Raw genomic sequence first — 18861 nt, 5'->3', positions numbered from 1 at the left:
AGTTACTGACGATCCCCGAGTCTGTAGCTTCCAAATGAGATCTATAAAATAGAGGAAACAAAGTAAACGGAGTAAGCATTACAATGCTTAGTAAGTTTTAAGCAATGTCAATAGATAACAATCAAATTATAACATAGTTATTCGTATTTTTATTTCACTCTTCCTTCGGGCATACCATCCCTTTACCGAATATGCACATCTCATCATATACAATAGGCAGATAAACTTTCACATAAAAGTGAGCTCATGTGACATAGATATATTGTATAATTTCACATAACCTCTCACACTGATCCGATGTCACATAATCATAGGAATAGTCTCATAGATTGCTCACGTATGCATCACATAACTACCTTATGATTTAGTTCAAATCAAGCTCACATATAAACTTGGAGTACATACCTGTTTAACCTTTCGCATTGAATATATTTATAAGCAATTCTTATTGCGAAGTCTTATAGCTTTAAACTCTACTCGGATTATCGGCGAGACCTTTAGCTCAGATGAAATCTCCACACGAGTCAGCGGGTCTTAACCCAGACATAGTCACCACATATGGTCATCTGGTCTTTAATCTCGGGTTTACATCATAGAGTTTCATGCATATTTATTCACATGTTACAACATTCACATCGACTATCATAATTGTAATTTATTTACCTTATCAAATATCTAATAAAACACACCTTCCGCCGTTTGTCATTTGGCCACAATATATATATATACACATCTCATACATATCTCACATTAGCCATTTGGCTTTACCACATATCCATCTCATACACGTTTCGCATTCGCCATTTGGCTTTACCTCATATCCATCTCATACACGTTTCGCATTAGCCATTCGGCTTTACCTCATATCCATCTCATACACATTTCGCATTAGCCATTCGGCTTTACCACATATATACACTTCCACGTTCATCACATTGGCCATTCTGCCTTATCACATATATGCATGTTCACATTCATCACATTGGCCATTCGGCCTTATCACACATATGCATGTTCACATTCATCACATTGGCCATTCGGCCTTATCACACATATGCATGTTCACATTCATCACATTCAATCCTAAATCAAAATATAAATTTTCATGTATTCACATCACAATTATCCAAATATACTTCACATACCACATATACTTTCATGTATACACTTTGTCTTGGCTAAATCTACATCTATCATTTTCCAATGAATAATTCAATTTCAAGCCATACTATCATTTCATATTCGAATACTTATAAACTTACAATTTCACAAATTTTAATATCAAAGATCCATCTAACACTCATATATCATTTTATAATATCACAATTTAGAATTCACGTATGAGTTTAATCAATAGCTTATGAGCAACTAAAACAAGTTTTATCCATGTTTACAACATAACCACAATTTCTCTACAAGCTATTTTCCTGAGCAACAGTCGTTAAATTATTTGTAACTAGGGCTACGGAATTCCAAATTATGTGCCGTTAATTTTCCATGAAAATAGACTCGTATATCCTCTATCCAAAAAATTTTAATAATTTTTGGTTTGGCCAATCAATACCAGATTTTTCTTAAAGTTTCCCCTATTTTACTTCTTGACTACTCTGACTACTCTTCACTAAGAATTTAATTTCTCATTGTACAGAATTCAAAATATCTTTTCGTTTATTTTTTTTGAAACTAGACTCATTAAGGAGTTTAAACATATAATTTTATCTTATAATCATTTTTGTGCGATTTATAATGATTTTCCAAATACTGAACAGGGGATTTCGGAGCCGTTCTGACTCTGTCTCACACAACTTTGAAAATCTCATTATCGGAAACCCCTTTACTTACACGATTTCTTTTATACGAAACTAGACGCGTCAAGCTTTAATTACATAATTTATTCAGCCTTTAAATCAACTCCCACAATTTATGGTAATTTTTCCAAAACACGCTACTGCTGCTGTCCCTAGCAGATTTATACAATTTACCCTGTAAAGTTCTCATTCACATATTTAAAACATAATATCATATATGCCGTCATTTAGAAAAGTCATTGACCTTAACGTATATACATAATTCATATTCATCCCGTTTTAAAACTTAAAACTTACAAAGGAATCAAACTCAATTACTTAAGAACTTACTTTATTTATTTGAGCAACTGCGGATAGGCTACTCGACGGCTTTCTCCTTCCCCTTATCTGATTTAGATCCTCTTTGCTCATGAGCTTAATTAAAACAAATGAATTTGTTTCATTACTTATTCAACATTACTTCTTTAATAGTCACAGTTGATAATCGTATAACTTCAGTGCATAATGTGTTTATGAAATATACCATGACTAACTTTTATGTTTATTTCACTAATACCTAATTCACATGCACAAACAAGAATTCACATTACTTGCCATTGTAAATGGAACCTAGATAGCCAATTACCATGGCCGAACATACAGCCACTTATATAAATAACACAAAGTGATACAAATTTATTTTTACCATTACAAATCGTAAAAAAAAATGACCAATGCATACGACATCAACAATATATATACATACCAAATACCTATATTGCATACTTATCAATATGAACTTAAAGCCCTATCCTAATATTCATGTACATATTATCCACCATTTCCAAACCAATTCATCAATGCAATCATACCATTACAAATCAACTTAGAATAACCATATCTAATAATCAAATACCTATAGCATTGCATATTTCTCACATAACAAGTACAACTAAATTCATTTTTAATATATATATATATCTAAACACTTAACTACAAGATTTAATCACCATTATCAAATCATAAAACAGCTTATAACCATCATCTATATTTACTTCACATAAACCGAAATAACCATTACATCATCTTTAATACACTTAGCATTTTACCCATTTAATCAAGCCAAATCTCAAGACCATTCCATCACACAAATTATACCATAAGTCATACTTACAATTTAAGTTAATACATGACCGAAAATCACCATCATTAACATCATTACCAAACCAAAACCAAAACACATCTATCATCCGTATACCAAGCTTACCAAAACAAACTACTATGAGTTTCAAGCTTATTGACCGAATCTTAAACCTCAAAATTCTAAGTTTAATCCATGTGATAAGTAGAGTTTGAACTAATCATCTCAAACATGCATAGATTTTCAAGAATCATTCAATACATACCTCATTCTAGCCATCTTCTAAGCCAAAAATTAAAGCAACCAAACTTTCTTCTCCCTCCCTTTAGGCTACGGCAATGGAGGACAAGGATGAACCAACTTTTTGGTTTCTCCTCCCACTAACTATTATCTAATATCTCTTTTTTCTTTTATTAATTCATTTGTAATATAATATCTTAAATCACAATACATATTATATATATAACACCATATCATGACCGGCCACCATCTCAAAAGTGGGTAATTTGACATGCAAGCCCACATTTTTGAATACATGCTCTATTAGATCACTTTATATATTTACCTAACCTATTTTACCAATGTTTCACATAAGTCCCGTTTCAAAATTTCACATACATAAGGAAAAATTAATGCTTGAAATTTTTACACATGCATTTACTCACATCATGAACATAGAATATAACTTTCAATTATTTATAAAACTCAGTTTCGTGGTCCCGAAACCACTTTTCGACTAGGGTCTACTTAGGACTGTCACAATGGAGGTTTAGCATGATAAGGAAGATCTAGGGTTGATTCTACTTTGTTTGTTGCCCCCATCTTATTAACCTTTAGAGACACGATTTTATATAGCCGAGGGTCTCTCACAATTGATGAGGTTTATGATTCTTTGACCTCGTATGATAAGATGAAGCATCTTGTGGTTAAACCTGACTCTAAGGGAAATAGTCTCATTGTTCGTGGGAGACAAGAATGGAATGCTGATGATGATCGTGGAAGGACACAGGAATAAAATCCTCATGGTAAATCTAAGGGTGGATCGAATTCTTCAAAAAAGGTAAAACTTGTAACTTCTGTAAGCTACAGAACAAGATCAAAAGGGAGGTTGCGAATCAAAAGGGAAAACAACTAGAAAATTCCAGTGAAGCTGATGTTGTAGAATACTACAATGATGGTGATCTTCTAGTCACTTCTGTCAACAATTCTAAAGTGAGCGAGGAGTGGATCCTTGATTCGGGCTGCACCTTCCAAATGAGTCCCAATCAAGATTGGTTTACAACTTATGAAACAGTGTCTGAAGGTGTTGTTTTGATGGAAAATAATGCTTCGCGTAAAATTACAGGTGTTGGAACGATTAAAGTTAGGATGTTTGATGGAGTTGTCAAAACACTTAGTGACGTGTGACATGTTCCAGAATTGAAGAGAAATTTAATTTCGCTAAGTACTCTTGATTCAAAATGTTACAGATACACAGCTGAAAGTGGGGTTTTGAAGATTTCCAAAGGTTCCCTCGTGATGAAAGGGCAGAGAAAGACTGCCAAGTTATATGTTTTGCAAGGTTCTACTGTTACTGGTGATGCAGCTGTAGCTTCCTCTTCCTTATCAGATGATGATATTACTAAATTTTGGCATATGCGCCTAGGGCATATGAGTGAGAATGACATGAAAAAATTGAGCAAAAAAGGACTTCTTGATTGGCAAGGAATTTGCAAACTAAAGTTCTGTGAGTACTGCGTTTCTAGGAAGCAAAAGAGAGTTCGATTCACTAGAGGAATCCATAACACGAGGGAATATTGGAGTATATTCATTCTGATCTATAGGGGCCATCCATAGTGCCTTCAAAAGGTGGAGCTAATTATATGCTAACTTTTATTGATGATTTTTCTAGAAAAGTTTAGGCGTTCTTCCTGCAGCATAAAAACAGTGTGTTTTCTGCATTTAAGTCTTGGAAAACTATGATTAAAAAATAGACGGGAAAACAAATAAAATACCTCCGCATAGACAATGGCTTAGAGTTCTATTCTGATGAGTTTAATAAACTGTGCAAGTCAGAAGGGATCGTGAGACACTTGACAGTTTGTTATACTCTACAGCAAAACGACGTTGTAGAACAAATGAACAAACGATCATGGAGAAGGTTTGATGTATGTTGTCAAAATCCAACTTACCAATGTCATTTTAGGCCGAAGCAGCCTCTACTGCATGTTTTTTGATCAACCGATCTCCATCCGTTTCTATTGAGAAAAAGGACTACACAAGAGGTATGGTCTGGTAATCCTGTTGACTATTCTGATTAAAAGATTTTTAGGTGTCCTGCATATGCTCATGTTGATAATGAAAAATTGGAACCGAGATCCATTAAATGTGTTTTTCTTGGTTATAAAACTGGTGTAAAAGGGTATAAGTTATGGTGTCTTGAAAATAGAAAAGTTGTGATTAGCAGAGATGTTTTTGATGAAACTGCTATACTACCTAACTTATCTCTTAAAGAGTTTTCCAATAAAGAAAATCAAAAGCAGGTGGAGCATCAGATTAATACAGAATCTACATCAAAGTCAACTCTTCAAGCCAGTACAAAAAGTCAAAATAGAGTTGCTTTTTCACCACAATACTCTATTGCCAAAAATCAGAACTAGAAGAGAAATTAAACCTCCAAAGAAGTATGCCGAAGCTCATCTAGTTGCTTATGGTTTAAATGTGGCTGAAGATATAGATGCAAACCAAGAGCCATCTAATTATTTTGAGGCGGTTAGCTGTGAAGACTCAGAAAAATGGATGTTGGCTATGCAAGAGATGGAATCTATAACAGCCCATTTTTCAGTGAAATAGGAACAGTGGTTTCGGGACCACAAATCCGACCCAAAATATATTTTATTTTTATTTTATCATATGGCCCGTAATATGTTAGAAATGACGTGTGAAAATTTTGATATGAAAATTTTATCGATTAAGTGCTTAATTACGAGAAGGACTAAATTGCATAAAATGCGAAAGTTGAATTCTAGTAGCTATAAGGATCAAATAGCTATGGAATTGAAAAATTAAGATTCTTATATAGTAATTAGACCATTAAGAAAAGTATGTAGATTTTTCTTAGTGACTCATCCATGGAATTATGGAAAAAGGGTAAAGACTAAATTGGAAATACCAAAATACTTGATTAATTAAAAGATGAAAAGAAATAAATCAGTCATCTTATTTTCATCATCTTCAACTTAAAATACATGGAAACCCTAAGAGAGAGAAAATAAACTTTCAAGGCCTAATTGGGAAACACATGGAGACCCTAGGAGTGAGAAAAGAAACTTTCAAGGCCTAATTGGGTAAGTTCTCTTATCCCGTTTTTAGTAATTTTGGTATTTTTAAAACCGGAATAGCTTAATATCTCTATTTGAGGGATTAATTGAAAATTTTATCAAGGTATGAAAATGGGTCACGGATGTATTATGCTGGAAATTTGAAATTTATGGTAGAAAATGAAAGATTATTGATAGATAAACAACTTCTACAAAGTGATTGTTGATGAAATCATGATTTAGAGACTAAAATGAAAAGCTATAAAATTTGATGAAAAATTATGAAATTTTATGAATACATGTGCTGAAAAATTTGTAATGGGGCTTTGGTTAGGCTTGGAATAGGGAGTAATTGTAATAGCCCAGTTTAGACCCTAGTCGAAATAGTGGTTTTGGGACCACAAATCCGAGTCAAAAAAATTTTTAAATATTATTTTCCATGCTTATAATATGTGAATTGATATCTGTGAAAATTTCGTATGAAAATTTTATCGTTTGCGTGCCCAAATTGTGAAAAAAGACCTAATCGCGTAAATTGAAAAAGTGGCTTTCTATATTGTAAAGGTGTCTATTTTCCATGACTTTCTAAAGAAAAGGTCCTTATGTTGTTATTAACCCATTGATAATGTTAATGGACATTAATGGTCATCCATTAATTGAATTTATATGTTTATAAACAAGGTTAAATTTGTAAATATGTTAATTAAGTCATATTAAATAAAGAAAAGCTAAAAAAGAATCATTTTATTTCTTCCATTCATTACCGAATATTAAGAGAAAAAGAAGAAGGAAAGTTTGTTCTAGGGTTCAGCTATGTTCAAGCTTGATTAAGGTATCAGTTTTGTTCAGTTTTTGATAATTTCTACGTTTTTGTGATCGTTACTTTGTATTCTATCAAGCCCATGTCTCAATTTCTGAATTTTATGATGATTTTGAATTATGCCATTAATGCTTTTGTGAGTTTTGTGATGATAGTTGATGAAAAATAAAAGATATGTGTTAGATTTCTATGTTTTGTATTGAGATTTTTGATGAATTTAAGTATTTTGGGCTAAATTGTGAAAATGAGAAATTGAGAGGTTAAAATGTGAAATAAATGAAATATATGGGCTAATATGAACTATATGAATATTCGACTAGGCATGTATGTGAGGAAATTGTGCATATTTTGTGATTTTATGAAATAGAGACTAAAGTGTTAAAATGTGAAAATGTAAGGGCTAATGTGTAAAATTCCCTAAATACGTGTATATGGATTGAATTGAATGATTTTTTTAATAAAAGAGTTAAATTTGAATGTGTTTAGATCAAGAGCCAAAGAAAACGAAATTAGATCGGGGAAAGTCGAAAGTCGTTGAATAGTCGTTCATTTTCGTTCATTTTCGTACGAGGTAAGTGTATATACAAATAAATGTGTTTGAATTGATTTATTTATGTTTCTATGATACAGAATTGTGATGAATGGTTATAGAAGTTGAATATGTGAACTTGAGAAAGTTTCGATAATGCGACGACGTCCGAAAACCCTGTACGAACCATAGGAATAGTTAGGATACATATGTCATGACATAGGATTTCGATATGTGTTATCGTGTAAGACCACGTCTGGGACGTTGGCATTGACTTGTGATTTACGTGTAAGACCATGTCTAGGACATCGGCATTGTAACACCCCAAACCTGGCCCGGACGTTATGGCCGGATCTGGCGTGTCACATTGAAGTGTTTTAGCGAAAACCTTTTTTCTTTGATAGCCCTTGAAAAAAATATGAAACCTTATTAAACTCTCTTTTCAATCACAAAAACCTGTTTATAACATATGATTTTATGAAAACCTATGAAAACCTGTCATTTTGAAATTTAGTTGTGGAAACGTAGTATATAAAAAACTAAGGTTTAGAAAATCCATGTTCAACTTCTCGTAATTAAAACGCATAAAATAATAATCCAAATAATAAAAAAAGGAAGCCTTATTACATTCCAGTCCGAAAAGTACTTAATAAAATAAAGAACTTATATGCTTTTAAAAGAGAAACAAGTCCAAGTTGTCTTGCTAGCTAGTCACCCAGAGTCCCTCCAAACATCAAACCTTCTACTGAGCATCACCTGAAAATAAAATAAAAGAGGGGGTGAGTTTTTGCAAACTCAGTGTGCACAACCCTCGACGAGTAACAATCATTCAATATTCACCATACATCAAACATGCAATGCAATGCAGTGCAATCCCATCCCAATAATCTATTCGCTACACACCAGCTCCGTCCCTCGATACACATTATGTGGGGATATAAATATCGACCCACCCAACTGGTACATATCCATGGTAGCCCGGTTGCGTAACTACCTTCATTTATACATTGGGCTTAAAAGCCGTCGGTGGATCCACGATTGTCAAGCAACCATGCGATCCTCATTTACTTCCTCCGTTCCATATTTCCCAACCCATATGCAACCTAAGCAGAATATCATATGTATGCAGCAGATATGCATGTCATATCCACAAAACCTACATCCAACACATAAGGGGTATTTTGGTCATCTTCGCCCTTAGGGGCATTTCGGTAATTTTCCCATTATTACGGTTTTCACTTACCTTGGCCCGTTAACAAATCCCGAGAGCTAAGATGAACGAATACTATGGACCAGGTAGGATTCCAGAGAAGAGGAGGTGAGTCATTAAGACCGCTTAAGTACCAAGCTCTCTCTAGATCCAATCCTAGACATGCATATACCCGTTGCCACACCTTAACCCTATGACTTGTCCACGGTCTCAACAATTTAATTAAGTTTTATGTAATCATCATATACTAAGCCCAAAACCTCTACATACATGCATATGGCCCACTAGGCCCAATCTCATTTATATGGCCCATCCGACCCAATTCAAGTTCATGTGGCCCATCAGACCCAATTCACATTCATATGGCCCATTAGGCCCAATCTCATTTATATGGCTCATCTGGCCCAAATCACATTATGTTCATGCTCACACACAAATTTTCTATCACATAGCATCACTTATAAAATTTTGGCCTATTATGGGCCCAACAGCCCATCGGGCCCATTTAACCCATTCCGACCCATTTGGCCTATTCAAAACCTAAGTCCATGGAATCACCCATGGGCCTCAGGCAACCTATCAGTTTCCCCTTACGAGTTTTCGTGCACTCGCAAGACTACCGTAGCCAAAGTTTCGGCTTTTCGGCATTTCAGTGTTTGCCGATCTACTTGTGTGTGTAGCATAAGTACACACCTGGTAAGCAAGCGTGCTATGATTCCCTTAGTTACCAACCTACAATCAATATCACCTTCAATTAATCGTATGCTTAATACATATTTTACCCAAAAATCGAAACCTCACCTTAACCTTACCTTGAACACCAATCCCTAATAGCTTTTCCTTGATCACGTACTCCCTAGATCTGCATTAATCTTACTTATTAAAACCAAATACTAGGGGACTAGCATCCAACATAATTCATCCCCTTATCTCACTTAAGACCATTCGGCCAACCTTAGCCAATAAGAGAGAAATACTTACCAAAACCGGAAAACACCTAAGGAGCAATTCGGTAGAGAGCTAAAATCCGAGATCCGATACTAATTCCCTACCAAAGTTGATTAAAAAGAGTAAGGGAGGGGAGTAATCGGTATTAACAGAACTAGCTGAAAAAAAGATAAGGTACTTACACCAAAAAAAGTAATCGGCCCAACGGAGATTCGACTTTTCAGCTTCCAAACTAATATGGTGAATAAGGTTTATTTGGCACAAATTAAAGAAGAAGGGTAGAAGAAGGAATCGGCTAACCCAAAATGTAAATCAAAAGAGATCTGAGGAGAGAAAGAATGGCAAAAGAATCAGCTATCAAAGATGGAAAAGCAAATCGACACTAAAAAAATGAAGAACTTGGCATTAGCCTAAGATCCCAAACTCAACACATATTTATAGTCTCTAGCCAAATTGCTTGACCCTCAATTCCCAATTCAGCTCCATCACTTCCCCCTTCTCATCTCCTCATTTTTCTCCCTGATAACTCCCCAATCTATTTCCTAAATTTTGTCTTCTGAATACTCCTCTTAGAGTCCATCTTCACGCCATTTCCAACCTTCTAGAAGGCCAAAATTAAACTCCTAAAAATACTAAGCTGGGATTCGAACCCCGGATCTTCTTGCTATCCACTAATGCCACCTCCCTACACCCTAAGTGGCATCACTTAGCCACTCCTCCACAAGGCTTTGGATGCCTTTTTCCCCTGTCTTTATTTAAAAGCCCAACTACTCCCAACCCTGATTCTTTTAATAATTAAATTAAAATTCCTCCACCACAAAACTCGAACCCAGAACTTCTCCAACAAACCTCGACACTTCAAATTCCTTAAACCCTTAAAGCCAACATGCCATTTTTCATTTTCTTGCTTACTTAAAAATTTTATGAGACCTAAAACCCATTTCATCTAGGCCCAAAATTTGGGGCGTTATAGGCATCGTATATGATTTCATGTAAGACTCTGTCTGGGACAGTGGCATCGATATTTGACTACATGTAAGACCACGTCTAGGACGTTGGCATTGTACGAGCTTTCTGAGCTATCCGTGTATCCTTATTTGATTCCATACGGTTCAACGGGCATTCTGAGAAACAAATAAGTATGTGAATCCAATTCAAGTACGTTCAAAAGGTATATCATGTTTGAGAATGAAAGGTAGTATATGTACAATTGCGGACATATGATATATGTAAGTAAATTATGATCAAATGAACTATATGAGACATATGGATATATGAGTGTATTTTGTGAATTGGTTTAGAATTGTGTTATGTGATAAGTTTATTTGTATTTGGCTTACTAAGCTTTTGAAAGCTTACTTTGTGTGTATTTGCATTGTTTTATAGATATCAAAGCTACTGGAGGCTCTGGGATCGTTGAGGATCGTCACCACACTATCAAACGTTATTTTGGTACCTTTTGAAAATGTATATATCGAAGTATCGCATGTATAGGCTAGAAGTCTTTGAATATGTTTTGAGATGTATATATATATTATGCCATGAGATATGGCTTGATTTTGAATGCAATTATGGTGTGATTTTTGGTAAGTTTCATGGTTGGTTAGGTGGTTGATATGATGATGAAATGGTATGTTTTAGATTGGTTTGAAATGTGATATGAACATATGTCTTTGGAATGAATTTGGCATGTAAATTTGGTATGTTTTGGTATGAGTGATGAGTATTATTTGGTTGAGAATATTATGGTTTGAATGATGCATATTTTGGAGTTGAAATTGGTTGAAAATATGGTATATATGATGCTTGAATTTGGCTTGTAGGTATGACCCAATATGGGTGGCAAATTGGCCTTGCAAATGACCTATATTTGCCTACACAATTGAGCACACGGGCGTGTGTCTTGACCATGTCCTTCAATGTTTCTTTTCAAAGCAAGTTAGACTCGAGCACGGTCTAGACACACGGGCGTATCTCGTGGCCGTGTGAGACATATAGCCTTGGTACATGGGAATGTGTGGCTATTTTGAAGGGTACACGAGCTAGACACACGAGCCCAAGTTAGTTTCGACCACGACCAAGGCTATAACACCCCTTACTCGTATCCAAGGATGGAAAAGGGTACGAGACATTACCAAACTTAACCATACACATAGACGAAAACCGGGCCATAAAATTTCATTTAATTCAAAACTTTTTGAACACATGCACGACTCATATTTAAAGACATATAGCGTGGCATAAATGAGCACTTACACATCCATAATCATGCAATAACATGTCATTCACTTTAAACATATTTGCTTACCATCCTATATGTAATATACATTCTTACATTAACTAGAACTAGACATGCTAAATCTTATTCTCATTTTATACCATCATAATGTAGTTACCAATTTGTCCATTAAACATCCATATTCAAGGCAACATTACTCATTTCCCTTTAATTCATGATCCACTGGCCTGCATTTAACTTACCTGATGTATTACCAATCATGCATAACAAACAAAGCTAACTATATCATCAAAACATATGACATGGCATGATTAATTAAATTTAAAAACCATAATGGATAAGGACCACATCTCATGATCATATACAATAACTCAATGCAGACTGATACGTATGGTCAAAGTCATAATAATAATACATATCACAAACCAACTTCCTATACATGACACTCACTTGATATTTCTAATATTTGAATTAATTCTCCCAACAATAATAGTTTGATAGTGTGATTTTGCCTCCGACGATCTACAACCCCGAGCCGACCTACAAATTCTAAAGAAATGGAGAGGATGGGTAAGCTTTACGCTTTTATGTCCATATGAAATTAATAAGCAATTACTAACATACTTTTCAAGATAAAACACTATAATTGTACAATTACACATGTTCAGGTTAAGCTGTTTTATCAAGTTACAGTTACTAAATCATTCATATATGGAGCTAAAAAACTCCAAATTTAGTTTCGTTAATTTTACATAAAACTAGACTCATATATATTTCTCCCATAAAATTTACAGAATTTTTGGTTTAGCCAATTAGTACAGTTTATTCATTAAAGTTTCCCCTATTTTGCTGTTCAATAGTTCTAAACTCTCTTCAATAAAAATTCCTTATCTCATATTTCGAAACTCATATGATATTCCTATCCATTCCTAATGAAAGTAGACTCATTTAGGATTCTATTAATATAAATTATAACTCATAATTATTTTTTTTACAATTTTTAACAATTTTTCCAAGTCAGAACAGGGGATCTCGAATTCATTCTAACACTATCTCATAAAAATAATAATATCACATGATATAGAACTCTTTTTCTCCCCATTTTTATTTTATATGAAAATATACTCATTAATATTTAATTCCATAATTTTTTGAAATTTAATTCAACTTACACAATTTTCGGTGAATTTTCAAATTCACGCAACTGCTGCTGTCCAACACTATTTTACTACTAAAATTCACTCTTACATAATTTCACTTAATCCATTTTGTCTTATCGAAGTTCACTCAAATATCGAGCACATTGCTCATAATTTTCATAAACATATACCTGCACTTATTCATCATATAATCATGTTCACATATATTTTTACTTAATCGGTTTTCCCGTTGAACTTTTTGGAATAATAACTGATACTCAGTTGCTTGCACATATTTTCACACTTGTAGACAAGGCTATCTAGTACGCATAGTAGCTTGCACTTAGTACTACACATGTGACCAATTATCCGGTAGATGTAGTAGCCTGCACATAGTACTACACATGTGACCTAACCATCTGATACATGTAGAAGCTTGCACTTAGTACTACACACGTGATCGAAGTTATCGGGTAAGCATAGTAGCTTGCACTTAGTACTACACATGTGACCAATTATCCGGTACACGTAGTAGCTTGCACTTAGTACTACACACGTGACCTCACAATAGATCATTAGTATCGTTTCTTTTCCGAAGGCTCAACCAGGAAATTCCTCACTTTCCAACGTGTTACAAAATTATTCATAGTCCTTTTTCAATTTGCAATTTATAACAAATAATCATTCTATAGGCAGCCACATTTCATATGATAACAAAATATAATAAAATAAAAAAATCGATAAATTATTTACGTACAAACTTGTCGAAATCTCATCAAGTACAACCGTGTAGCAATTCATACAACCCGTGTAATAGTAATTTGCCATTCAATTCATGCAACAATAATTTGCCATTCAATTTCACATGACACAACAAGCATCACATTTTCCATATCATACACACCATCCATCAACTTCTCCTAAACATATTAAATCATACAATTTATGCCATAACAATAGAAAATTAAAATTCAAGTATGGTATTGCATTATTATTAACACACGAACTTACCTCGTATACGAAAATGACCATTTTTACTATTTTGTCCACAACTTGGTATTTTGCCTATTTTAGCTCGAATTTTAATTTTCCTTGACCTATCATTACAAATATAGCCTAATTAGGACTCAAATTATTCTAATTGATCCAAAATCATATTTTTGGAAAATTACAATTTTGCCCCTAAACTTTGTCAAAATTACATTTTTGCCCCTAGGCTCGTAAATTAAACTTCATCCTATTTTCTTATGTTTTATGACATGCTGATCATTTTTCCCTTCTATGGAAACATCAAATTCACACTCTAACATGTACTTATGAACATTAGGTATTTTTACCGATTATGTCGTTTTACTCGTTTTCACGTAAAATCGCTTAGTAAAAGTTGTTTAACACAATTTCAAGCTTCATATTATACCATAAAACATCAAAATAAACAAATTTCACGTATGGGTATTTTTCCAATTATAAACCCTAGGTTAAATTATTGCTAGTATAAGCTTAACCAAGTTACCGGGATTTGAAAAATGTAAAGAACTTTAAAAACGGGCCTAAGGAGCACTTACAATCGAGCTTGGGAGTTGAACAAGCCTTAACCATGGCTGCTGCTAGTAGAAACGGTTGAATGAAGAAGATGATAGCTAATTTGGCTTATTTCCTTTTTTAATTCTTTTAATTATTAGTTTACCAAAATACCCCTAACTTAAAAATATTTATTACACCCATTTCATGTCTATTTTTGTCCAGCAATTAGCCAATGGTCTAATCACCATTTAAGGACCCTCAATTTAAAATTTCATAACAATTGGACACCTCTAGTATATAGAACTCAACTTTTTTCACTTTTTTACGATTTAGTCCTTTTGACTAAATTAAGTGACCGAGTGTCAAAATTTTCAAACGAAATTTTCACAAAATTATTCCGTGAAATCGTAGACCATAAAAATATAATAAAAAATAAAATTTTCATCGTCAGATTTGTGGTCCCAAAACCACTGTTCCGACTAGGCCCAAAATCAGGGTCTTACAACTCTCTCCCCTTTAGGGATTTTCGTCCCGGAAAATCTTACTAAAAAAGTGGTCTTCACTTAGATTCCTCAATCTCATACTCGATACCAAAGTATCTTTGCTCAGGCGGTGCCTCCGATACATCTCTTTAATTTTTCATATGATTTGAAAGCTTACGGACTCAACTCCCAAGTGTTCTTAAAATTTCAAAGGCTTCTCAGTTTCCCATGATATTGTGACATAAAACCCGGATCTCAATTTGGTTTATGGAGGCTAGAATTCCAAGAAATCTAACAATCAAAGGGACTTGCACTCTTTTGAAATAATCATACAGATTTTCATCATCGATAAATCATAATCCAAAAACATCTGAATCAAATTATAGTACACGACATTACTCTCTGAATAAATAGACAAAATTTCACTGTGAGCTTCGTACAGTTCTTTCTGTATAAGCCTCGAAATAATAATACCATGAATCAGATCCAAATCTAAAATTCAACATCAGAAGTCGATCCTCACTGTACTTTTTTAGTTTACTACTCACTATCACATTTTTCTTATTTTCTTGAAACTCATCACCCTTCATACCACAGTGCATTACTGAAAATTAGGAAATCTTTACTCAATGCAGACTAGTCCAGTTCAGACGCTTTGGTTAGCAATATTTTCATCTGTCCAAACCTTGCTAACATGTAATAAACTTTTCAGCTTTCGCAAGATGAAAACTTTATCATTCTTAGTAGTTTTAACTCATATCAAAATTTTCTAAGAGATATACACTTCTCGTTCAGACTATTTTCCTTTTACATGTAAAGAAATGAAATTCTATTATCAAATTTGGGAAAAATGATCCTGACATAATTGTCATATGAAATCTTTCAAATAAATAATTCACACAGATTAAACACTCGAGCCGATTTAAACACCGTTGAATGACATTTCAAGTAATCCTTTCTATTAGTTATTAAACAATTCATCATGCAGTCCTTTACTATTCATTCCTTACGCTAATCAAAACCATCTCAATTGCATTAGCTCAAGTAACCAAAATATCTCAATTGAAGATATTAACTATAATTGACTTACTTGAGAGAAGTAATCCACCATACCGATTGAAACTCGCGCTTTTATCACTTATGCCTTTACTGTTGTCAAATCTTGACACGAAAATTTGAGAAATTCCAATACTAAAATCACCACATTACCAAGATCAAATCGGAAGTATAGTCATGCTTGTGATGATTATCACGAGCTGAAGAACTCACTTTGAACATAAGTCATAATTGACAAATTATGGAATAAAGATAACAAGAAAACCTAATAAAGAAATCCAAGATACGATACCATGCCGAAAAATTGAAAACCAAACTCATAGGAAAATATGGAAGATCTGGAAAATTCCTCAGAGAAAAGAACTCCAGAAGAAAACATCATTTAATCCCACTGGAATCAAATATAACAAGAACAATGTATCTTCCCATACATATATATCAAATGAAGCATCAAGTAGAAGAAACAATATCATAATATCATACATATCCTCTCATCAATTCTTATCAGATGAAATGTAATAAAATGCCCGAGGAAATACAGCAATAAAAATTATAAACCAGTCAGACTACCAATGCTTCTATCAACATCAAGATTAGAAAACATTCCCATATAACAAGAATTTCTTCAAAAGATCAACAGCCATAGAAATTTTTCTGAGAACGGATAAATACATAGAACATCTTAGAAGAAACTATTAAATCTGTTCAACCGTAACTGTCACACTCAGATATTACACATTTCAAATATCATTTCCCACAACTAGTTCTGTCATCACAAATTTCATGTTAGACCTTTCACTAAAGAAGACCAGTTCTAAATAAATTCTGATTTACACTTTTCTTGACCTTGTACCTGAGTAATTCAATTTACCAAAGTAAATTCATTCTCTAACTGGGACAGTGCATAGCTCCAATAATCTTTATGTTAACCTGATACTTTTCTAGCTCTGACTTTACTTATCAACTCATTTTTAATCTCTAATCATACTTATAATTATTCTATCATTGAACTCTTTGGTTTTTCAACTGAGAACTTATTCAGTACAAATCTCATGAAATTCCATTATAAGCACCACTTCGATAAGGGGGAGGGGTTGTAGGGCCTCTGATTCGACTTTCTTATACATATACATATGACACAACGTTCATCATCATAGCAACATCATCAAAATCATGTCATTCATTTCAGGCAACACAACATTCATGTTGGTTTACACCAATTTTCCAATTATCCCATTCAACTTGTCAGGTAAGCCAAGTGCACTACATCATATGAGCATTAAGCAAATATAGATATTTATCACAACATCAACTTTCATATAACGTGTTATCACATATATATCATAAAATTTTATTCATACTTTTCTGAACCGAGACTTATCATAATCATAATCTTACTCAAATACCTTCAATCACCTTGAACATGGTCGGTGCAGCTCAGTTGGAGAGTAGCTTTGTCTAAATAAGACGGTGCTCTTACGCGTCGGGAGACATCACACTATCACAGATCCGTGGCATGTATAACTAGACTTTTACACATGCTAGGTTAGTACGAGAACCGACTAAACCATAGCTCTGATACCACCAAATGTAACACCCCTTACCCGTATCCAAGGTTGGAACAGGGTATGAGACATTACCAGACTTAACCATACACATAGACGAAAACTGGGCCATAAAATTTCATTTAATTCAAAACTTTTTGAACACATGCATGATTCATATTTAAAGACATATAACGTGGCATAAATGAGCACTTACACATCCATAATCATGCAATAACATGTCATTCACTTTAAACATATTTGCTTACCATCCTGTATGTAATATACATTCTTATATTAACTAGAATTAGACATGCTAAATCTTATTCCCATTTTATTCCATTAAACATCCATATTCAAGGAAACTTTACTCATTTCCATTTAATTCATGATCCACTGGCCTGCATTTAACTTGCCTGATGTATTACCAATCATGCATAACAAACAACGCTAACTATATCATCACATCAAAACATAGGACATGGCATGATTAATTAAACTTATAAACCATAATGGATAAGGACCACATCTCATGATCATATACGATAACTCAATGCAGACTAATACGTATGGTCAAAGTCATAATAATACATAACACAAACCAACTTCCTATACATGCCATTCACTTGATATTTCTAATATTTGAATTAATTCTCCCAAAAATGATAGTTTAACAGTGTAATTTTGCCTCCTACGATCTCCAACCCCGAGTCGACCTACAAATACTAAAGAAATGGAGAGGATGGATAATCTTTACACTTAGTAAGTCCATATGAAATTAATAAGCAATTACTAACATACTTTTCAAGATAAAACACTATAATTGTACAATTACACATGTTAAGGTTAAGCTATTTTATCGAGTTACATTTACTAAATCACTCATATCTGGAGCTACAAAACTCCAAATCTAGTTTTGTTAATTTTCCTTAAAACTAGACTCATATAAATTTCTCCCATAAAATTTAAAGAATTTTTGGTTCATCCAATTAGTACATTTTATTCATTAAAGTTTCCCCTATTTCATTGTCTAATAGTTCTGACCTCTCTTCACTAAAAATTCATTATCTCATATTTTGGGACTCGGATGATGTTATTGTCCATTCATACTAAAATTAGACTCATTGGTAATTATATTCATAT

The sequence above is a fragment of the Gossypium hirsutum genome, chromosome A06, assembly GCF_007990345.1.
Source record: "Gossypium hirsutum isolate 1008001.06 chromosome A06, Gossypium_hirsutum_v2.1, whole genome shotgun sequence".
In the NCBI taxonomy this organism is placed as follows: domain Eukaryota; kingdom Viridiplantae; phylum Streptophyta; class Magnoliopsida; order Malvales; family Malvaceae; genus Gossypium; species Gossypium hirsutum.
This window is presented reverse-complemented; position numbering follows the sequence as displayed.